The 24,245-nt window shown below is 41.9% G+C and overlaps 1 long non-coding RNA gene across 2 annotated transcripts; it reads left to right on the plus strand.

Moving 5' to 3' along the window:
• On the plus strand, nucleotides 1–21,956 carry LOC118547785 (uncharacterized). 2 transcript variants are annotated; one of them, XR_004923271.2, is made up of 3 exons: nucleotides 1–113; nucleotides 19,100–19,218; nucleotides 19,353–21,956. It is a non-coding gene; the product is annotated as an uncharacterized LOC118547785 (long non-coding RNA). The 2 variants fall into 2 exon arrangements; XR_013444003.1 differs by lacking the exon at nucleotides 1–113 and adding an exon at nucleotides 3,203–3,309.
• The last annotated feature ends 2,289 nt before the right edge of the window (nucleotides 21,957–24,245 follow it).

Consider the following 24,245-nt stretch of genomic DNA (forward strand, 5'->3'; position numbering starts at 1 on the left):
AGGAAATGATGGAAGATCACAGTAGCTAATAGTGCATTATGATGATATTGTCTCCACAGAAATGATGGCCGTCTTGCTGCTGTTGTCTTACTTAGGAAACGTGAGCTCTTCAGGTGCGCCTGAGATATCTATCCTGGTGGTGCTTTGCGAGATCCCAAAGAACCGACAGACTAGGGGAAGAGAGCAAACATTTACTGAATGTCTACCACTTCCCTTTTCACATATGGGGAGACTAAGGCTCAAAGAAGTTCAGTCATTTTCCCAAGGTCTCCTGCTGTAAAACCTTTCTGATTACAAAGCAGATCTCGTCTACCATGCCACATGGAACATATTTTTAAATATAAGAGAATGTCTAATGGATCAAAGTTGATAGGAGTGAATGGTGAAATATTTCCCCCATTTTAGGTTTAACCTGAATCTACCTCACTCTTAGACTCAGGGCACAGTGTATGGGAAGTCCAGGGGATAAACAATCTATATGACACCACGAGGAAACAATCAGACAAACCCAGACTGTGGAATAAAGACAATCATCCCAATCACTGTCAATGTCATGGTTAAAAACGTCAAGATGCTCTTCTAGTTTAAAAGAGATTCAGGGATGCCTGGGTGGCTCAGTCAGTTAGGCATCTTCCTTCAGCTCAGGTCCTGATCCCAGGGTCCTGGGATCGAGTCCCACATTGGGCTCCTTGCTCAGCAGGGAGCCTGCTTCTCCCTCTCCCTCTGCCTGCCTCTCTCCCTGCTAATTCTCTCTCTCTCTGACAAATAAATAAATAAAATATTAAATAAATAAATAAATACATAAATAAATAAAAGAGATTGAAAAGACAAATTAACAAATGCAAGATACAAACCTTAATTGGATCTTGGTTGCAAATAGAACTATTGGATATAATACTTTGGGAACAATTGAGGAAATTTGAATATGGACTAGATATTAGATGATAGAAGAGATCATTATTCGTTGTCTTAAATGTGATAATGACATTGTGGTTATGCATGGAAACAATCTTATTCTTAGGAGATACCTACTGAAGTACTTAGGAATGAAGTATTACAATGTCTGCCCTTCAGTTTCAAATGATTGAGAAAAAAATTATGTGTGTGTATGTATAAAATATAAATTGCTGAATCTAGGTGGTGAGTATGGAGGTGTTCAGTATACTATTCTTTCAACCTTCCTGTGCATTTAAGATTCTTCATAGTAAAAAAATAATGAAAAAAATAGAATTCTTCATAGTATAAAGTGAAAATATACAAGTAAAAAAATGACTGACTTAAGCTGCCTCAGAATGATGAAGAGGGGGCTATACTGAATAGGGTAAATGCATTTTGAAATTCCTTTAGAAGATTAAAAATATGGACAAACTTATATAACTTTGAATACGTGTTCATTAGAAATGAAAAACATATTTGAAAAGGATAGATGTACATAACTAGGGGCGCCTGGGTGGCTCAGTCGTTAAGCGTCTGCCTTCAGCTCAGGTCATGATCCCAGGGTCCTGGGATCGAGCCACGCGTTGGGCTCCCTGCTCCACGGGAAGCCTGCTTCTCCCTCTCCCACTCCCCCTGCTTGTGTTCCCTCTCTCACTGTGTCTCTCTGTCAAATAAATAAATAAAATCTTTAAAATAAAATAAAATAAAAGGATAGATGTACATAACTACAGCCATATAAAAATATATTTGCTGGTGGACAAGAACTAAAACTGTATCTGTTCGGTTAGTGGAACTAGAGGTGATTTTTTTTCCAAAATTACTCTTGCTATATCATCTTTTCCATTAATATAATCATCAAAAATATGCTCATAGACCAAGGCAGAAAAAGATCATAAATCTTTTGCTATGGTGTGAGGTTGCAGATGACTATTTTTCTTTTAAGAGTCATCCTTAAAGTCCATTATAAAACAAAATCCTGTATTTTTATAATCAGTAAGTGCATTGAATATATTGCATTACTAAAAACACATCAATCTGGGGACTTCAGCTCCATAATTGTAGCATGGTTAAGAAAGATCTGGGGAAAATAAGTGAAAATTAAATAATTAAAAATTTAAAACAGCTTCAGGAAGTTGGAAGTTTGGTTCAGGAATGGCCAGGCTAATAGTTTCATCTGAATTATAAGAATGACTGTCTAAAATAGGGTTTAGCAAACACAGGCTGGCCACCGACTTTTGTAAATAAAGTTTTATTGTAGCATAGCCATGCTCATTCATTTATGTATTGGCTATGGCTGCTTTCACATTACAACAAGAGTTGAGTGGTTTCAACAGAGACTGACTGACATGCAAAGCTAAGATACCATTCTCTGGTCTTTTATGAAAAACTTTGCGGAGCCCTAGTCTAAAAGTATCCATGTAGGGCATCTGGGTGGCTCAGTTGGTTAAGCGACTGCCTTCGGCTCAGGTCATGATCCTGGAGTGCCAGGATCAAGTCCCAGCATTGGGCTCCCTGCTCAGCAGGGAGTCTGCTTCTCCCTCTGACCCTCCCCCCTCTCATGTACTCTCTCTCTCTCATTCTTGCTCTCTCAAATAAATAAATAAATAAAATCTTTGAAAATAAATAAATGAATAAATAAAATAAAAGTATCCATGCATATGAAAAATGACTACATGAGAATGGAAAATGGGAATATGGAAAAATAAAGTTGATTTATTATGGTGGGCATATTATAATTTTTAATTCACATTTTTAAAAACTACATTGTTATAATGTGGTTTGTTCATTTAATAAATATTTTTTAAGGAAAAAAAAATTGAGGGATGCCTGGGTGGCTCAGTTGTTATGCATCTGCCTTCAGCTCAGGTCACGATCCCATGGTCCTGGGATCAAGCCCTGCATCGGGCTCCCTGCTCAGCGGGAAGCCTGCTTCTCCCTCTCCCACTCCACATGCTTGTGTTCCCTCTCTCGCTGTCTCTCTCTCTCTCTCTGTCAAATAAATAAATATGAAAAAAAGAAAAACAATTGAATAAAAAATTACTATTTCTTCAATGCTTCAAATTGTGAGGGGAAAAGCAAATACAAATAGGTATTATATAGTTATTAAAGGCTGACATGGTTTGGAAGGAAAGATGGCGGAGGAGTAGGGGACCCTATTTCAACTGGTCCCTGGAATTGAGCTGGATATCTACCAGACCACTCTGAGCACCCACGAAATCAGCCTGAGATGTAAGAAGATCTGGATCTCTACAAACAGAATATCGCAGGCGGTTGGTTTTGAGGTAGGAAGCAGGGAGCCATGATTCCACGGGCAGATATCAGAGGATAAACGGCAGCGGGAGGGTGCCTGGCTGTGGGGATCCTACACCACCGGTGAGTGACAGCCTCGCGCGCTGCGGACGGCACAGACTCGCAGACCGGTAGTGGCGGGGAAAGGACCTTAGGGCAGCCCCCGGGGTGGAAAACCAGACCCGCGGGGTCGTGGGTGCGCGAACTGGGAGCGGCTGGTGGTTTTAGAAGCACAAAGGGCAGAGATGTGCCCCTACCTGGAGGCAGGACTGGGGGCGCTGCGGAGAGGCGCACAACGCAGGATGCTGCAGTTTATAGCAGCCCTGACGGAAACGGAGATGGTGTGGCCTTGAAGCTCACTGAAGAACAGACTGAGGTCTCTCTACTCTGAGGCAGAGGGTTGGAAACGGTCTCTTCTGCTCTGACTCACAGAAGAGAAGCGGAAAGCGGCCAGGGAAAGCCACCAGAGAACAAAAGCCCCCAAAACTGTTTCCCGCTGAGCCCATCCCCCGCCACAGGGGCGCAGGGCAACTCCGCCCAAACAGGGTTGCCTGAGTAACAGCGCGGCAGGCCCCTCCCGCAGAAGACAGGCTGGGAAAACAAGAGGCCAGCAACCCTAAGGTCCCAAGAAAACAGGTGCGTCTTGCTTGGGTTCTGGTCAATAATTTGGACTCTGTACATTCCCTCAAACACCCATCAACAGAAAATTTAGGAGGAGGAGCCCCCAAAATAGAAAAGACTCAGAGATTATGACTTATGCTGCAGATTTACAAATGGATGCAGATATAACCAAGATGTCGGAGATGGAATTCAGGCTAGCAATTGGGAAGACAATGGCTACAATGGAGAAATCAATTAATGGCAACATAGAGTCTCTAAGGGCAGAAATGAAAGCTGAATTGGCAGAACTTAAAAATGCTATCAATGAGATCCAATCCAATCTAGATAATCTAATAGCTAGGGTAAGTGAGGCAGAAGAGCGAATAAGCGACCTGGAAGACAATATAATAGATGAAAAGGGAAAAGAGGAGGCCAGGGAAAAACAACTCAGAATCCATGAAAATAGAATCAGAGAAATAAGTGACACCATGAAGCGTTCCAATGTCAGAATAATAGGAATCCCGGAGGGAGTGGAGAGAGAGAGAGGACTAGAAGATGTATTTGATCAAATCGTAGCTGAGAACTTCCCTAATCTGGGGAATGAAACAATCATTCGCATCCTAGAGGCAGAGAGGACCCCTCCCAAGATCAAGGAAAACAGGCCAACACATCCGGGCATGTAATAGTAAAACTTGCAAATCTTAGAACCAAGGAAACCATCTTAAGGGCAGTTAGGGGGAAGACATTCCTTACGTACAGAGGGAGGAACATCAGAATAACGTCAGACCTATCCACAGAGACCTGGCAAGCCAGAAAGGCCTGGCAAGACATATTCAGGGTACTAAATGAGAAGAACATACAGCCAAGAATACTTTATCTGGCAAGGCTGTCGTTTAGAATGGATGGAGAGATGCAGAGCTTCCACGACCGGCAGAAACTGAAAGAATATGTGACCACTAAGCCGGCCCTGCAAGAAATATTAAGGGGGGTTCTATAAAAGGAGAAAGACCCCAAGAGTGATATACAACAGAAATTTACAGGGACAATCTATAAAAACAACGTCTTCACAGGCAACATGATGACAATTAATTCATATCTTTCAATAATCACTCTCAACGTGAATGGCCTAAACGCTCCCATAAAACGGCACAGGGTTGCAGAGTGGATAAAAAGACAGGACCCATCTGGGGCGCTTGGGTGGCTCAGTTGTTAAGCGTCTGTCTTCGGCTCAGGCCATGATCCCGGGGTCCTGGGATCGAGCCCCGCATCGGACTCCCTGCTCGGCAGGAAGCCTGCTTCTCCCTCTCCCACTCCCCCTGCTTGTGTTCCTTCTCTCATTGTGTCTCTCTCTGTCAAATAAATAAATAAAATCTTTAAAAAAAAAAAAAAAAAGACAGGACCCATCCATATGCTGCCTACAAGAGACTCATTTTGAACCTAAAGATACATCCAGACTGAAAGTGAAGGGATGGAGATCCATCCTCCATGCCAGCGGACCTCAAAAGAAAGCTGGGGTAGCAATTCTTATATCAGACAAATTAGATTTTAAACTAAAGACTGTAATTAGAGACACAGAAGGACACTATATCATTCTTAAAGGGTCTATCCAACAAGAAGATCAAACAGTTGTAAATATCTATGCCCCCAACATGGGAGCAGCCATCTACATAAGCCAACTGTTAACCAAAATGAAGAGTCATATTGATAACAATACGTTAATTGTAGGAGACCTCAATACTCCACTCTCAGCAAAGGACAGATCATCTAAGCAGAAAATCAACAAGGAAACAAGAGCTTTGAGTGATACATTGGACCAGATGGACCTCATAGATATTTACAGAACATTCCACCCTAAAACAACAGAATACTCATTCTTCTCCAGCACGCATGGAACTTTCTCCAGAATAGACCACATACTGGGTCACAAATCAGGTCTCAACCGATACCAAAAGATTGAGATTATTCCCTGCATATTCTCAGATCACAATGCTTTAAAACTGGAACTCAATCACAAGAAAAAATTTGGCAGAAATTCAAACACTTGGAAGCTAAAGACCACTCTGCTCAAGAATGTTTGGGTCAACCAAGAAATCAAAGAAGAACTTAAACAATTCATGGAAATCAATGAGAATGAAAACACATCGGTCCAAAACCTATGGGATACTGCAAAGGCGGTCCTAAGGGGGAAATACATAGCCATCCAAGCCTCACTCAAAAAAATAGAAAAATCCCGAATTCACCAACTAACTCTACACCTTAAAGAATTAGAGAAAAAGCAACAAACGATGCCTAAGCCACGCATTAGAAGAGACATAATTAAAATTAGAGCAGAAATCAATGAATTAGAAACCAGAAACACAGTAGATCAGATCAACGAAACTAGAAGTTGGTTCTTTGAAAGAATTAATAAGATCGATAAACCACTGGCCAGACTTATCCAAAAGAAAAGGGAAAGGACCCAAATTAATAAAATTATGAATGAAAGGGGAGAGATCACGACTAACACCAAGGAAATAGAAACAATTATTAGAAATTATTATCAACAACTATATGCCAATAAACTGAGCAATCTGGATGAAATGGAGGCCTTCCTGGAAACCTATAAGCTGCCAAGACTGAAACAGGAAGGAATTGTCAACCTGAATAGGCCAATAACCAGTAACGAGATTGAAGCAATGGTCAAAAACCTCCCAAAAAACAAGAGTCCAGGACCTGATGGATTCCCTGGGGAATTCTACCAAACATTCAAAGAAGCAATAATACCTATTCTACTGAAGCTGTTTCAAAAAATAGAAACATAAGGAAAACTTCCAAACTCATTCTATGAGGCCAGCATTGCCTTAATCCCCAAACCAGGCAAAGACCCCATCAAAAAGGAGAATTTCAGACCAATATCCATGATGAACATGGATTCCAAAATCCTCAACAAAATCCTAGCTGATAGGATCCAACAATACATTAAAAGGATCATCCACCACGACCAAGTGGGATTTATCCCCGGATGCAAGGGTGGTTCAACATTCGCAAATCAATCAGTGTGATAGAACACATTAATAAGAGGAGGGGGAAAAACCATATGGTCCTCTCAATTGATGCAGAAAAAGCATTTGACAAAATACAACATCCTTTCCTGATTAAAACTCTTCAGAGTATAGGGATAGAGGGAACATTCCTCAAGCTCATAAAATCCATCTATGAAAAACCCACAGTGAATATCATCCTCAATGGGGAAAAGCTGAGAGCCTTTCCCTTAAGATCAGGAACACGTCAAGGATGCCCACTCTTGCCACTATTGTTCAACATAGTACTAGAAGTCCTAGCAACAGCAATCAGACAACAAAAAGCAATAAAAGGTATTCAAATTGGCAAAGAAGAAGTCAAACTCTCTCTTTTTGCAGACGACATAATACTTTATGTGTAAAACCCAAAAGACTCCACCCCCAAATTACTAGAACTCATCCAGCAATTCAGTAATGTGGCAGGATACAAAATCAATGCACAGAAATCAGTTGCTTTCTTATACACTAACAATGCAACTGTAGAAAAAGAAATTAGAGAAATGATTCCATTTACAATAGCACCAAGAACCATAAGATACCTCGGAATAAACCTAACCAAAGAGGTAAAGGATCTATACTCTAGGAACTACAGAACACTCATGAAAGAAATTGAAGAAGACACAAAAAGATGGAAAAATATTCCATGCTCATGGATCGGAAGAATAAACATTGTTAAAATGTCTATGCTACCCAGAGCAATCTATACCTTCAATGCCATCCCGATCAAAATTCCAATGGCATTTTTCAAAGTGCTGGAACAAACATCCTAAAATTTGTATGGAATCAGAAAAGACCCTGAATCGCCAAGGAAAGGTTGAAAAAGAAAAACAAAGCTGGGGGCATCACGTTGCCCGATTTCAAGCTATATTATAAAGCTGTGATCACCAAGACAGCATGGTACTGGCACAGAAACAGACATATAGACCAATGGAACAGAATAGAGAACCCAGATATGGACCCTCAACTCTATGGTCAAATAATCTTTGACAAAGCAGGAAAAAACATGCAATGGAAAAAAGACAGTCTCTTCAATAAATGGTGCTGGGAAAATTGGACAGCCACATGCAGAAGAATGAAACTCGACCATTCTCTAACACCATTCACAAAGATAAACTCAAAGTGGATGAAAGACCTCAATGTGAGACAGGAATCCATCAAAATCCTAGAGGAGAGCATACTTCTTTCAAGATACATCTCCAAAAGCTAGTGAAACAAAAGCAAAAATGAACTTTTGGGACTTCATCAAGATAAAAAGTTTCTGCACAGCAAAGGAAACAGTCAACAAAACAAAGAGGCAACCCACAGAATGGGAGAAGATATTTGCAAATGACACTACAGATAAAGGGCTGGTATCCAAGGTCTATAAAGAACTTCTCAACCTCAACACCCATAAAACAAATAATCAAGTCAAAAAGTGGGCAGAAGATATGAAAAGACACTTCTCTGAAGAAGACATACAAATGGCTAACAGACACATGAAAAAATGTTCCTCATCATTAGCCATCAGGGAAATTCAAATCAAAACCACATTGAGATACCACTTTAAACCAGTTAGAATGGCAAAAATGGACAGGGCAAGAAACAACAAATGTTGGAGAGTTTGTGGAGAAAGGGGAACCCTCTTACACTGTTGGTGGGAATGCAAGTTGGTACAGCCACTTTGGAAAACAGTGTGGAGGTGCCTCAAAAATTTAAAAATAGAGCTACCCTATGACCCAGCAATCGCACTACTGGGTATTTACCCCAAAGACACAGATGTAGTGAAAAGAAGGGCCATGTGCACCCCAATGTTCATAGCAGCAATGTCCGCAATAGCCAAACTGTGGAAAGAGCCGAGATGCCCTTCAACAGATGATAAAGAAGATGTAGTCCATATATACAATGGAACATTACTGAGCCATCAGAAAGGATGACTACCCAACTTTTACATCAACGTGGATGGGACTGGAGGAGATTATGCTAAATGAAATATGTCAACCAGAGAAAGCCAATTATCATATGGTTTCACTTATTTGTGGAACATAAGGAATAGCATGGAGGACACTAGGAGAAGGAAGGGAAAAATCGGGGGGAGGGAATTGGAGGGAGAGATGAACCATGAGAGACTATGGACTCTGAGAAACAAACAGGGTTTGGGGGCGGGGGGAGGAGGGATGGGTTAGCACAGTGATGGGTATTAAGGAGAGCGCGTACTGCATGGAGCACTTGGTGTTATACAAAAACAATGGATCGTGGATCACCACATCAAAAACTAATGATGTATTGTATGGTGACTAACATAACATAATAAAATTAAAAAAAAAATAAAATAAAATCTTTAAAATGAATGAATTAAAAAAAAAGGCCTGACATGAAAATTCTAATATCCATGCACCAAAGAAAATAATCAGAAATACAGGAGGGAAATTACCAAGGTAATTTTCACAGGATTGTTCATAATAACAAAATAGTGGAAATAACATGTTAACTATTTTTTTTTTTTTTTTTTTTTTTTTTTTTAAGATTTTATTTATTTGCGAGAGAGACAATGAGAGACAGAGAGCATGAGAGGGAGGAGGGTCAGAGGGAGAAGCAGACTCCCTGCTGAGCAGGGAGCCTGATGTGGGACTCGATCCCGGGACTCCAGGATCATGACCTGAGCCGAAGGCAGTCGCTTAACCAACTGAGCCACCCAGGCGCCCCACATGTTAACTATTAAATAAATAATGGTGTCTATATGAGGGAATATTACACAGTCATTAAAAATAATACTTTTTAAAAAATTTATTACTTTTGTAATCAGAAAAAAAATTCTATTTTTTAAAGGATGAGGAAACAATGGAAATAGAAAATGTTCATGATAGTGATATTTAAGTAAAATAAATCACAGAACACTTCAAAATATCTATTTATAAGCATTATCTACTTAATCTTATGAATACATAGAAAAGTATCTGGGAAATAGGGACACCTGGGTGGCTCAGTCGGTTGGGCATCTGCCTTCAGCTCCAGTCATGATCCCAGGGTCCTGGGATCGAGTCCCGCATTGGGCTCCCTGCTCAGCTGAGAGCCTGCTTCTCCTTCTCCTCCTTGCTCGCTGTCTGTCTGTCTCTCTCTCAAATAAATAAATAAATAAATAATGTTTTAAAAAAAAGTATCTGGGAAGTATAAACTATACCCATTAACAGTAGTTTAGGAGGTGATATTTGGGAGGACTTTTTGTTTCAATATAATTCTAGAGTATTTAATTTTTTAAAGAGCATGTATATCAAAAGAAGAAATATATATATCCACTTTATTTTTTATATATTTTTTAAGATTTTATTTTTAAGTAATCTCTAACCCAACATGGGACTCAAATTCACAATCCCAAGATCAAGAATCACATGCTCTACCAACTGAGTCAGCCAGGTGCCCCTATATATCCATCTTTAAAAATGGATATATATTAAAAAATGGATATATATTAAAAAATGGATATATATTAAAAATACTTATTTAAAGTTTTTAAATGACCTAGTTAAATGTTTATGAAAGCAGAATACAAAATTACAGAAAGAATATGATCTCAGGTTCAGGAATAAAATATACAAAAACAAGAACCAAGAAAATGTCAAAACATTAAGTGTTGTTTCTTTTTTTTTTTTTTTAAGATTTTATTTATTTATCTGAGAAAGAGAGAGAGATCACAAGCAGGGGAGGAGCAGAGGGAGAGGAAGAGGGAGAAACAGACTTCCCACTGAGCAGGGAGCCTACCACGGGGATTGATCCCAGGACCCTGAGATCATGACCCAAGCCAAAGGCAGATGCTTAACTGACTGAGCCATCCAGATGCCCCTGAGTGTTGCTTCTGTGAGTGATGGCATTGTGGATGATTATTACCTTATCTTTTTACACCGATCTCTATCTTCCTGATCTTTCTACAATGAACATGTGTTACTTGGATAATCAGGAAAAAAACTTTAAGAATTTATTAAAATAACTTTTTTTTTTTAAGATTTTATTCGTTTATTTGACAGAGAGAGAACAAGTAGGCAGAGAGGCAGGCAGAGGGAGAGGGAGAAGCAGGCTTCCCGCTGAGCAGGGAGCCCGATGCAGGGCTCGATCCCAGGACCCCGGGACCATGACCTGAGCTGAAGGCAGCAGCTTAACCGACTGAGCCACCCAGGCGCTCCTAAAATAACTTTTTAAAGGAAAAGAATATTGTTGCAGCTACTACCAATCCATATTACTAGACTTTGGATCCCCTTATCTCTGTCTCCGTCTCTGTCTCTCATAGACACACACACACACACACACACACACACACGGTGATTCCTCACAATAATGACTTCTATTATTAAACTCTACCAGGTCCCCGACTTCTGTCTCACACTTCCTGGCTTCCTTTTCTCACAACTTCCCAAAATCCTGTATGCCATTTGAACTCTACAGGTGAGAGAGAAAGGAAGAAGATGACAGCATTCAGGCATATATTTCCTGCAAGCCTCCTGATATTATGGAAGGGATAAAATACCCAAGTCCTTACAAATAGCCAACAAGGCATACTTGACTGTATCCTTACCCCCTGGCACACACACTGCTCTGATCCCACCTTACCACTCTCTCCATCATTCTTACATTTCCTACAAGGCTCCATGCAAATTTTGTTGTATGAGGGGACACCTAACTGAGGCTTTCACCAATTGCACCAACTTGGTTTTGTTGCAGGATTTTTTCTCCGTCGGTGCCCGCGGTTCTTGGTCATGCCACTTCAAAGAATGAAGGGGTAGACCAGACAGAGTGGTGGGCAGCAAAGCAAGGTTTATTGAGCAATAGCAAAGTGATAGTACAAAGTTCCTGAGAGGGAGGGGACCCGAAGGGGTTGCTGCTGGAGTTTCTAAGTCTAGGGGTTTTTATGGGCTTGTTGGAGGGCTGTTTTAATCTGATTAACCCTCCCTGTGCCTGTCATCCAATCAGGTTTTTGTCATATGGGAAAGGGTGGGAGGGCACCTTCCAGGGTGGTATAAAATCCTTTTAAGGGTGGTTTCCTCTTAGGGCGGGGGCCCCTTGTCCCTGCCTGCCTGCCTTCCAATTATCCTTCATCAGTTTCAAGGTATAAGCAAAACATGCTTTTTAAAATCTGAATGAAACCATTATAAAGGTGAAAAATCACTCAATAGTCAGCTCTGAAGATGGCATCCTGATATTTGGATAGTCTTCTCTGACACTGAATAGGGCTGACCTAGGTAGGTCAGTAGGATCCTGCAGACATGACAGTGGAGCTTCCAAGGTCAGGCCATAAGAGACAGTGAAATTTCCACCATGCTCTCGGATTGCTCACTCAGGGGGAAGCCAGTCCCCATGCCATGAGTATACTCGGGGGTCCTACAGGGAGACCCACGTGGTAATGAACTGAAGCCTTCTGCCAACAGCCAGCATCAGCTTACCATGAACATGTGTAAGGCACTAGAGAAGCAAATTGTCCAGTCCTAGTCAAGCCTTCACATGACTGCATTTCAGGCCAACATCTCGGCTGTAATTTCCTGAGTGATCTTGAGCCTGAACAACTCAGCTAAGGCACTCCCAAATTCCTGACCCACAGATACAATGAGGTATAACAAAGAATCCTTACTGTTGTTTCCTCCACTAAGTTTTGGGGGTGATTTGCTACACAGCAATAGGTAATTAATACACTTGCTAACCTAACTCTTAAAGCCCCCCCTTTTTTTTAAGATTTTATTTATTTATTTGAGAGAGACAGCAGCAGAGGGAGAGGGAGAAGCAGGCTGCCCGCTGAGCAGGGAGCCCGATGCGAGGCTCGATCCCAGGACTGGGATCATGACCTGAGCCGAAGGCAGTCACTCAACCGACTGAGCCACCCAGGCGCCCCCACTTAAAGCCTTTTATTTTATTTTATTTTTTTTAAGATTTTATTTATTTATTTGAGAGAGAGAGAGAGCACATGAGAGGGGGAGGGCCAGAGGGAGAAGCAGACTCCCCGCTGAGCAGGGAGCCCGATGTGGGACTCGATCCTGGGACTCCAGGATCATGACCTGAGCCGAAGGCAGTCGCTTAACCAACTGAGCCACCCAGGCGCCCCACTTAAAGCCTTTTAATCCATATAGCTCTAATTCCTTTAAGTGACCTACCCATCAACAGAAATCCATACAAACTCGGGCAAAGAAGTAGACCACTGTCCCTGGGATTGTCCAAAATACCATTCTCCACTTCTGTTCCATTCTTCCTTGCTTTTCCTACTTCCCTTGGTCTCGAAGGCCCATCTGTCTCTACATCTCAGTGAATGATGCTCACTTCTCTTACAGCAGGGTTGTGACAGATTCCAGCCTGTACCTTCTCCCATGTTTCTGTTAGTGCCCATCCAGAGCCTTGCCTGAAAGTCTTGGGGAGAAGATTTTACTCATTCTTGCTCCCACCCCCACCTCTCCCACCCTCACCTCAGGATCCAGCCCTGCCTGGGGACGGGGATTGAACAGTATACATCAGAAGCTTATCTGAATGAGCCTACCTCAACCTGATGGCTGGGCCAGACTTTGCAACCTAGACCATTGCTGTGATAGACCACAGCCCCATCTCTGCAAATAACAATTTCCACATAGAGAGAGTCAATCTTGCTCATTTGCCCTCTTTTTTCCCTTAGATTTTATTTATTTATTTTTTTAGTAATCTCTACACCCAGTGTGGGGCTCGAACTTACAACCCTGAGATCAAGCGTTGCATGCTCTTTTGACTGAGCCAGCCAGGCGCCCCTGCCCTGACTCTTTCATCACTAGTGTTCTTTTGTCTCTCAGCACATTTCTGCCTCCATCAACTAGCTTGAGTTTCATCGAGAAACATTCTCCGTGGGGCACCTGGCTGGCTCAGTCTGTAGAGCATGCAACTCTTGACCTTGGGGTTGTCAGTTGGAGCCCCACCTTAGGTATAGAGATTACTTAAAAATAAAATTGTTTTAAAAAAGAAGAGAAAGGAAACATCCTCCATATGTGGAGGATGAGCCCCTAATTCTAAGGGACAGTATGTGTGTGTGTCTGTATGTGTGATATGTGTATGTGTCTGCATATATGTTTGTGTGTGTCTGTATGTCTCTCTTGTTGTATGTATGCTTTGTGTGTCTATATGTATATTGTGTGTTTGTATGTGTGTCATGTGTGCATGTGTGTTGAATCTATCTGTATTATATTGTGTGTATATCTGTGTTGCATGTGTATGTGTCTGTATGCGTGATATGTGCATACACGTGTGTGTGTTTGTGCATGCATCCAGCTTCACCAGCCTGGGATTCATAAAACCTCCCTCCACGAGGACACCCAAAATAAAACAGATTCCTAATTTGGTAAGTGTACCATAGTTACATAAGATGTTGGCATTAAGTGAAGCTGGATAAACGGTATATAAGAACTCTTCTGTAAATCTAAAAGCTATCCAAAAAAGTTTTCTAAAAAAAACTATTATCCAGATTAGTAAGAAATTCAATCTTCCCCTCTTACGTCTAAAACTTCCTAGAGTTACCTAACTTCTGTTCAAAGGCTTCCTTACCAGTAGAGCTGAAGTCAGGCTTGATGCCTGCGTAAGTACAGCTCAGACGGATACTCTCTAACTTGCCAAATTGGCTTTCCAATTTGCTAAACCCGCAGTGTGATCGTCAATGATCCAGATCCCCTTCCATACTTAGTATACTAGAACATTTTTTAAAAGATAAAAATAAAAGAGAATTCTTAGGAAAAAAAAAGAAAAGAAACAGAAGAATGGGGCACCTGGTTGCTCAGTCAGTGAAGCATGAGACTCTTGATCTTGGGGTTGTGAGTTCAAGCCCCACAATGGGTGTAGAGATTACTTAGAAATAAAATCTTAAGAAAACAATTTTTTTTAAAATCCACCCAACTCTTTTTTTTAAAGATTTTCTTTATTTATTTGAGAGAGAGAGAATGAGAGAGAGAGAGAGAGCACTAGAGGGAGGAGGGTCAGAGGGCGAGGAAGACTCCCTGCTGAGCCGGGAGCCTGATGTGGGACTCGATCCAGAGACTCTAGAATCATGACCTGAGCCGAACCAACTGAGCCACCCAGGTGCCCCTAAAAAAATTCTTTTTAATTAAAAAAAATAGGGGCACCTGGGTGGCTCCGTCAGTTAAGCATCTGACTTTGGCTCAGGTCATGATCTCAGGGTCCTGGGATCAAGCCCTGTGATGGGCTCTGCGCTCTTTGGGGAGTCTTCTTCTCCCTCTCCCTTTGCCCCTCCCCCCATCCTCTCTTTCTCTCTCAAATAAATAAATAAAATCTTTTAAAACAACATCATCATCAACAACAACAACAACCAGAAGAACAAAGACTGAAGGGCCAGCAGCTAATTTAGGGCATAACTGCATTTTTAAGAAACCAGAGGACGTGATAGGTCTCATGCCTGACTTTGAATGTTCAGATCTAGGCTGAGCAAAAGGAGGCTCCAGAGGAGGAGCAGTAAACTGCCTGCTTAGCGGACTTGGGCCTTAGGTATTCAAATCCTCCCTAGACCTGTGTGTTGCATGGGTTTGATATTTTACAGATGGCTATTTTGGGTTTAAATATTCTTTCTTCTACCCCCACCCACAAATCAATTAAGACTTCTTGGAGAAGAGTAGATCTGCCCTGCTTGCTAGGCTGAAAACAAAGTGCTCAGCTCCTGGGGGGAATGTGGTCTTGTCCTCGCTCTCAGCTCACTAAGCAACCTGTTGACAAGCTTATAATTACCAGAACTGTGTGCTACACAATGAATGTTCTTGGGGATTTTAATGATCGAAGTGAATGAACATGCTTCAACATTTGGAAACGTGCTTGAGAAGAATAATTGCTTTAAAGTGTTTCATAAATTGTTGCTAGGAGACCACATTAAGATGGGCCTTTTTACTTACAACTTGAAGTTCAACTGGCAGGAAATTCTCCCATTCAAAATATAGATAAGCAAACAGAACAATTCAAAAAAGAAAAAAAGACAGAAATCCACTCGCTGTTAGAGAAAAATCTGTCACCTGAAACAAAATGGAGAACAAGAGGCAAGATAATGTTGAGGACAGTTATGAACTTGCATCTCAGTTCTTACCAGTTATATATCTTGGACAATTCTTTTAATGTCTTCTATTCTCAGTTTTATCTGAAAAATGGGGTTATCAATAGCTCACTCATAGGATTAGAGATCACGGAACATGTAAATGTACTCAGCATGTGATACTCCATATTTTATTTAATTATTTATATTCATTTGTTCTGAAAGGTTTTGAGGTAACTTACAAAGTTATTGCCTATCTTAATTTCTGTTCCCCAAAAGCGGCCCTGATGCAAGGAATTGGGTATAGGTATAGGCTTATTTGGGAGGTAACCCCAGGAAGTTCAAGTGAGACAGTGAAGAAAACAAGATTGGAAAGGAAAATAAGTCAATAAAAGGTGCATCTGTGACTACGAAAACCCACTACAGATCAGTCTTCTGAAGGGAACCCTCTGAAGAACCACGTAGAACACATCTCAGGATCCTCCTGCTTCGAGTTAGGGAAGTTGAGCTATTTATCCACTGACTCTTTTCTCTCAGTGGTTGAGGGTTGCCCCCGAGAGCCTTAAATAACCAGCCCCTCCACAATGCCCTGAGCAGTCTAGTAATTTCCGGTGGAATAGGAGAAAACCCGCAGGAAGAGAAGCAGGAAATCATGGGCATGGGAGGTAGGAACCTGCCAGTGCGTCCAAGAACGATTCCACTCCATCTGCACGTGAAGTCAGAGGTGAACCAGAGGGATATGGGTTGGGACATCAACAGAATCTGCTACCCTTAGGGTTCAACAAGGTAAAATTAGTTGATGACAAAACTGAGGTCATATAAAACAGTTATTCTGTAAATGTTGCCAAATCTAACAAAAGGTTATTTTGTAGCATCTGGCAGTGATGCCTGATAATATATTTTTTCCTTTTTTCTAGACTTTCAATCAACAAAATAGCCTGGATCTTGGGCAAGGTTTCCGTATTAGTGTAGGCAAGAAATGGTTGAGCAAATCCTTTATATACGGCAGTCTCTGGTTGACCAAGTTCTAGGGGATCTGGAACATTCTTATGGGGCTCAACTATGGCTGGACTTCAGACTTCAAGCATTACATTTGAATTTGAATTTAAATTGTATTTGGAAATTACATTCCTATTCTGCATGGGTCAGGAAGGAAGCCCTTCGGCGACTTCCTGTCTAGCAGCCCCTCCTCTGCCTGACAGCTGTTTGCCATCTGGATCATTAGCAAGTTGGGCAGGGCTCAAACTTGGCACTCACTCCCTAGAGTGGAAGAGCAAAAGCAACTAAATGTTATCCTCCAAAGTTTTGTCAGCATATCTGCTCCCCACCCAGTCCTGAGAAGGGCTTTAGCAGCATCACGATGTCCCAACAGGATGGAAAGCCATGTTGGCAGCAGAGACAGGAAGCAAGGGGATACAGCACGGCGATACCCCAGGACGGGGCCAGAAAGCCTGGCAGTCCCTCCCCCCCAGACTCCCAATCTCCAGCTCCCCAGCTTTCTCATCAGAAAGATGGGAAGTCAAAAAGGAAGGAAAAATAAGCAGGAGAGACATAATCAGATGTTATATGCCTCCTGATGGAAGAACACGACACCACTTATGAAGTAGTCTGGCTAAAAAATTGAACCTGAGTTTGAGCAAGACTCTAGTTTTAACTACCAGTGTACGAGAAATGTAGAGGACAGAGTAACATGTTAAAAGCCACCGCAGGAACGAATGCAAAATCCAGACTCTGGGAAATTCTAGAGAGCGAATCACCAGGTTTCAACAAATAAAGAGAAACCTATAGATTAAAAGAGACTTAAAAGATATATTAATTAATTGCAATGTGTGGATCTTACTCAAATAATAAGGGCAATTTTAATCTTTATTCAAACAAACTACTAAAAATTACGAGATTATGAAAAAGGAAATGTGAATACTGACCGAATAGTATGATGTCGTGAATAATATTATATTTTTAATTACTTGGGTCAGTGGTAATAGTATTATTTTCAAATAGACTCCGTATCTTTTAAAGATACATAATTAAATGCTAATGGTGAAATAATAGAATGTCTAGAATATTCTTTAGAAAGAACATGGGGGTGGGAGTGGACGTGCAGGCTTGGTTATGAGTTGATGATGGACACCCGGGGTTCTTAAGCTACTTTGTCTACTTTTGGATGTGTGTTAGATTCTCCACAATAAAAAGGTAAACATAAAAATGAAACAACAACAGGGGCGCCTGGGTGGCTCAGTCGTTAAGCGTTTGCCTTCAGCTCAGGTCATGATCCCAGGGTCCTGGGATTGAGCCCCGCATCGGGCTCCCTGCTCGGCGGGAAGCCTGCTTCTCCCTCTCCCACTCCCCCTGCTTGTGTTCCCTCTCTCGCTGTGTCTCTCTGTGTCAAATAAATAAAACCTTCAAAAAAAAAAATGAAACAACAACAAAACCCAGGAGGGAAATGGGCCACCTTCAGCTGGTGACCAGGAGGCATGTAAAGTCTGTTTTAGCATTTTGGAGCTGAGGTCCTGTTCTGCTTGTAAGGAAGCTTTGGTTTCCCAGCTCTAACAAGGATGGGGATGAGGTCCAGAGTGCCGGGAACAGAATGCAATTTCTCAGATTGACTCTTTAATTTATTCATTTGAGAGAGAGAGAGCACGTGCGCGCATGCACGGAAGGTGAGCACCTGCTACATTAGTTTCCCGTGCTACATGAGTTTCCCCCAGCTGCAAAGCATCACAGACTGGGTGGGAAGGAAGAGAGAGAGAGAGAAGCAGACTCCTCACTGAGCACGGAGCCAGATTGCCAGGCCTGATACCAGGACCCTGGGATCCTGACCAGAGAGGAAGGCTGACGCTCAACCACTCAAACCGACTCAGATTGACTCTTGATCTTAGGGATCTAGCCCCCTGCCTCATCGCCTTCACTCCACTCCCAGGGGACAGGCCTGCAGTTTTTCATTAAAACAAGCTTTCTACCCCAGACATGTAAGAGTGCCAGGAGTTACTCTTGCAGGTGTGGCTACATTTTTACTGTGTTTGAATTCTCAAAGTAACTTGGAGCCATGTAATACAGTTTCATGATACTAAAACTACATCATGAAGCTAAAAATACTACCAAGAAATAATATAATAAAAATAATAATGATGACAGTGAGGCACTAAGCTAAACACTTCATATGTATCACTTGTCATAACTTCACAACTTAGCTTTGATTCCTATCCCTGTTTTACAGACGAGGAAAGTGAGCCTTGGGTTACATACTCCCCGGAGGTTGCACAGCTGAGATGGAGCCGAGCTGGAACTCAAAGCTGCTACATTAGTTCACCTGGGCTGCAAAGTATCACAGACCGGGTAACTTAAACAGCCCAAAGTCATTTTCTCAGCGTGCTGGAAGCCGGGGAGGTCTGAGAGCAAGGTGTCCCCAGGGTGGATTCTTTTTAAGGGCCGTGAGGGAAGAATCTGATCCCGGCCTCTCTCTTTTGCAGGCAAAGCCATTTGATCTCTGAGAACCTCATCTTCCACCTCAGTTCTCCTGCCTCTCACGCCTCAGCCCATTTGCACAGGCTAACCTCTCTGCCTCAGAGGCCTTTCCTCAAACATCTGCTAACTCCTCCTCTTCATCCTCCAAAGCTGACAGCAAGAACCACCTCTTTATGGAAGCCTTCCCTCACCTGCCAGGCTCTTCTGAGCTTCCTAAAGCCATGTGTCGCTCCTGGATCCTAAAGGTCTCTCATCTAGAGAGACAGGCACAGAGTCTCAACCCCTGTGGAATCCCCAGCTCTGGGCCTGGCACATCACGGTGTGGAGGGAATGCTGCACCATTTGATCCCCGGCCTCACTTAAAGCCAGCAGACCCCTTTGTGGTGATTGTTTGCTGGACCTTGAACAATCCCTGTGGCTTTGTCCTCTAGCCTTTAAAAGCTGTTGATTTCCATTGCCTAATCATCCTCTGACTCGTGGCTGCCCAAGCCCTGGCACCATGCCATTTCTCCAAGCCTGCTGGTACCCTCAGCCTGTCATGTCACAGCGTGACAGAAAAATCCTCCTCTTACTTGTCTCTGCCGGTGCTCCTTCTCTATCACGATGGGCAGGGGCAGGACAGCGGACTGTGTGTGTGTGTGCGTGAGAGAGAGAGAGAACCATACTGGCTTAAGCTAAAACACACACACACACACACACACACACACACACACACACACACACACACACACACACACACACTAAGCACGGCGTGGGCTTACAAAACTGAAAACCCCTGGGGTTCTGTTCAGCTTCAGTCCAGATACCACAGTCAACCTCCTCACCAATCTCCACAAGATATTCACGCGTGCTAAACATTTCATTCACTTAGTATATTTTAACAAAGATTTGTGCGAAAACCCTCTGCTGTTGCACTGGGGTTGCACGCTCTTCCCCCACCTCCCTGCCCTCCCCCTTCTCCACCCTCTCTTAGGAGCAATATAATTCCCCTCCTTGCCTCATGCAAAGCAGTTGAACCGACATTTTTTCTTGATGGAGAAGGCCCTTGGGACTTCACCTTCCACCCCGAATGTCATTTCAAAGTATTTCTTCTAATCAAATAGAAAGCTCTCCCTAAGGGAGTTCTGGTGACCAACATTTTCTCCACCTCATTACTTGCCAGGCCTCACAGTTCTGCCATTTGGATAAAGCTTGTACCTCAGGCCCCGAACCAGAAGAGTTGATGATTAATAGAGCAGAGGGCTTACTTACAGGAGAGCTTCCCTTGGGTGAGAAGCCTGTCTAATTCATCCCACCAAGTTACCACAGAGCCCAGAACAGTGGCTGGCACACGTAATGGATATTTGGTACTGTTTGTGGAACACAGAGTAGTTTGAGTGATTAACCAGCATCTCTTATGAGACAGGCAAAAGATGACACACAAAATTTGGAAAACAGCAGGGCTTAGGAGGGCTCAGGAGGGCCAGAGTCCAGGCAAGATGTGTGTGAAAGGAGTCATTTACATTTCTTCCCTTGGTTAGAAGGTGGTTTCTTATACCTAGAAAATGTGTCCATTTCTCTGCATTTGGTGCTTTCTGTAACTACATATTTTTTATATTCTTGCTTTTTATTCCGTTATATATAACTACATGTATCTTTGTTTTTCATTTCATTTATTTTGAAAATACAAGCCTGTGGGAGATATTTGAAGAGAATTTAGGTGTTCTGAACTGACCCAAGCTAATTTGGCCATTCACCAACTGCCAGGCTCCTTGGATAAATATCAGAAGCCTCTGGTGCTTACAGATGGATGGTGGCATACATCCTCCACCCTACAACCTCCACATCAGGTGAGGTCTTAAGACCAAATTCTGCCAAAGCTACAAATTTTTACTAGCCAGCAGGTATAAGAACAGTCCTACTACTGGTTCTTGAGGCTTTTGGGATCCAGTCTCTGTCTTAGGCACCACAAATATTGTAAGCATGATCAGTTCTATGGTAGACACAAGATGATGACAGGACCAGCCAGCCTTTTGTAGGGTCAAGCCACAGACTTTGTGAAGGAGAAATGTATAGGACCAAGGGAACACTATGATCACTGTACAAAAAAGTCTGACCAGTGAGCTTGCTGGAGTCATATACTCATCCATGTAAAAGCAATAGGGATCCTATCTTTCTAACCAACCATATGCCTTGGACCATCGTTCATTTTACCTATTCAAAAATATTTCTAACATTCCTTATACAAATTAAAAACCTTCAAGTGAGATTTTGATGAAGATATTTGATGAAGATATTTGAAGATATTTGTTATATAGCCATCTTTGGGGTGTTAATTCCTGATGAGAGAATTTCAAAAGCTAACCACCTGTCCCAGGGAATATATTTGAGTTCATTTGTACCCATATATATTACACCATGTGTAAAAAGTATTTGTAGGGGCACCTGGGTGGCTCAGTCGTTAAGCGTCTGCCTTCGGCTCGGGTCATGGTCCCAGGGTCCTGGGATCGAGTCCCATATTGGTCTTCCTGCTCAGCAGGAAGCCTGCTTCTCCCTCTCCCACTCCCCCTGCTTGTGTTCCCTCTCTCGCTGTGTCTCTCTCTGTCAAATAAATAAATAAAATCTTAAAAAAAAAAAAAGTATTTGTAAAGTAAATGACCACGCAGACAATGTAAAAAAAAAAAAAAAAGTATCTACTACTATTTTTCATCTAAATTAAAGAATCGTATCTATTCCATGATAGGACAGGAGCTGTAAGGTCCTAAGGGGCCCCTTCTGGTAGGGACAGTAGCAGGAACCCAAGTTGGAGAACCTCGGGGAAAAGAGAAGATGCACAGACGGAGTCTAGCTGAAGGTCAGCTGATGATCCCCAACTTTCCTCTGCTTAATCATTAAATGACTTGTGTTTGTTTTCATGTTGGAGGCTGTTCCATCCTCCCTGGACTTGAAAGAACTAATTTCAGCCCTCTTTTTATAACTCCCCTCTTTAGAGGGGGCGGTTTATTCTCCTGCTGTCAGCACAAATGTAAAAATTAGGAACACATCTGATTGCACCTGTAGTTACCCACTTGCAGCCACAATTAGCCATAAGCACTCTCCAAAAATGGCAAAAGCAGTTAAGCATGCCTGCAATTAAGTAATTGTGGGCATCATTAGTTGCATCGTTAGTCACATGAGTAACTTTTATGGTCGCCATGACTACCTTCTGATACCAAATTACTCACCCAACGAGGGAGCACTTAGGCTGAAAACTGACCCCCCCTTCTCCAATTTTGTGAAAATTGTGTGCTTTTTTTTTTCTAATTATTTCACACAAGTGAATGGAGAATGTTTGCAAATACAAACTATTCATGTCAGACCAAAAAGAAATGGTCACCCTGGGTCCTGTGTTATCTGTTCGTCATTTTTTTTTTTTTCATTTGACATACAACAAAGCAAAGCTAGCTCTTTTTTTTTCCCCTGGGAAAATAACTCACTTTTAGTATCTAGGTGACAATATAATCTTTCATTTGTATATTCTGTCTAATAAAGAAGGTTTATTTTATACCCTAGTTATCATTTTCCAATTTGAATATCTGGTACAAATTTTCAATTGGAGAGCTTTTACTTCCTGTTTGAACTGAAATGATGAGATCTTTTTCCCACAGGGTTTTAATCTGAAGGGGAAATGGGCCCAAACCTAGGAAAATAGTTCCTGCTTGGAGAATGATGATCTGTGGAAATGTCATTGAAAAATGTATTCTTAATGAGTCACCAACCTGAGAATGAAACATCATGTTCTTCAAAATCCCGAGAAGTGTATATTCACACACTAGACCATAGTGGGGTAGAGAGATGTACCTTTTAATTTACATTTATTTATATAATAATTTCAGCATGCTTGATATAACAACAGATTAATCATCCCTTACCAAATAGCATGTTTCAGATTTACTCATCCCAGAGATGAGTAGCTAGGACCTATCAATCCCATGTAAGCGTTTAGAAAATATGGAATAGATGACTGAATAGCTCATTGTCCATCATGTGTCTATTGGCCTTGTTTGCCATTTGAAGAGAGGGAAGATTCTACTGGGCTTTCAGAGCCTTGTTACTTTGGATAAAGAAGGAAATCTATCTCTAGAGCAGTGTTGTCCATTAGAACTTTCTGTGACGATGGACATATTCCGTATCTGAGCTGTCCAATATGGCAGTCACTACTCACGTGTGGCTAGTGTGTGCTTGGAACAGGACTAGAAGGACTGAAGAACTGATTTTAAATTTTATTTAATGTCGATTAATTTAAATGTAAGTAGCTACATAAGGCTAGCAGCTACCATCTTTGTAAAGTGCAGCTCAAAGTACATGACTACAACCAGAAAAAGGGGTCAACAATGGCTCCAAATATGATCAAAAGTGTGGTAAATGGACAGCAAAGTATTCAAATCCAAAATCCCAGGCCATGAATTTGGCTTCACCACCTCTAGCTATATGATCTTAAATAAAACACTTGTTTCTTAGCTCAAGTTATATTTTAAAGGTATCATTCTGATGGTAGGGTGGAGTTTGGAGAGAAATCAGCGATTACAGTGAACCAGCTTGTCTTCCTACTGCCTGGGTGTCTATGGTCTAGACTATACAAGGCTGTTCAGGAGAGAACACTGAAGGAGAAACAAGATGGGAAATACTCTTACACGAATTAGGACCCTCCTGACTACAAGTAGTGGAAGAACCTAACCTAAACCTGCTTTAAGCGAAAAAGGATACTGTGGGTTCATATTTTAACCCTTAGACTTAGTGCTGGCTTCAGACAAGAGGATTCAGGCTTCAATGTAAGTCATATGGATTTAGTTCCTCTCCAGTCTTTTGATTTTGCCTTCTATTATGCTGATTTCAGCCTTGGGCTCTGTGTGGGAGCAATATGGCAGCAGCATGCCAAG

Source organism: Halichoerus grypus, chromosome 14 (assembly GCF_964656455.1).
Source record: "Halichoerus grypus chromosome 14, mHalGry1.hap1.1, whole genome shotgun sequence".
In the NCBI taxonomy this organism is placed as follows: domain Eukaryota; kingdom Metazoa; phylum Chordata; class Mammalia; order Carnivora; family Phocidae; genus Halichoerus; species Halichoerus grypus.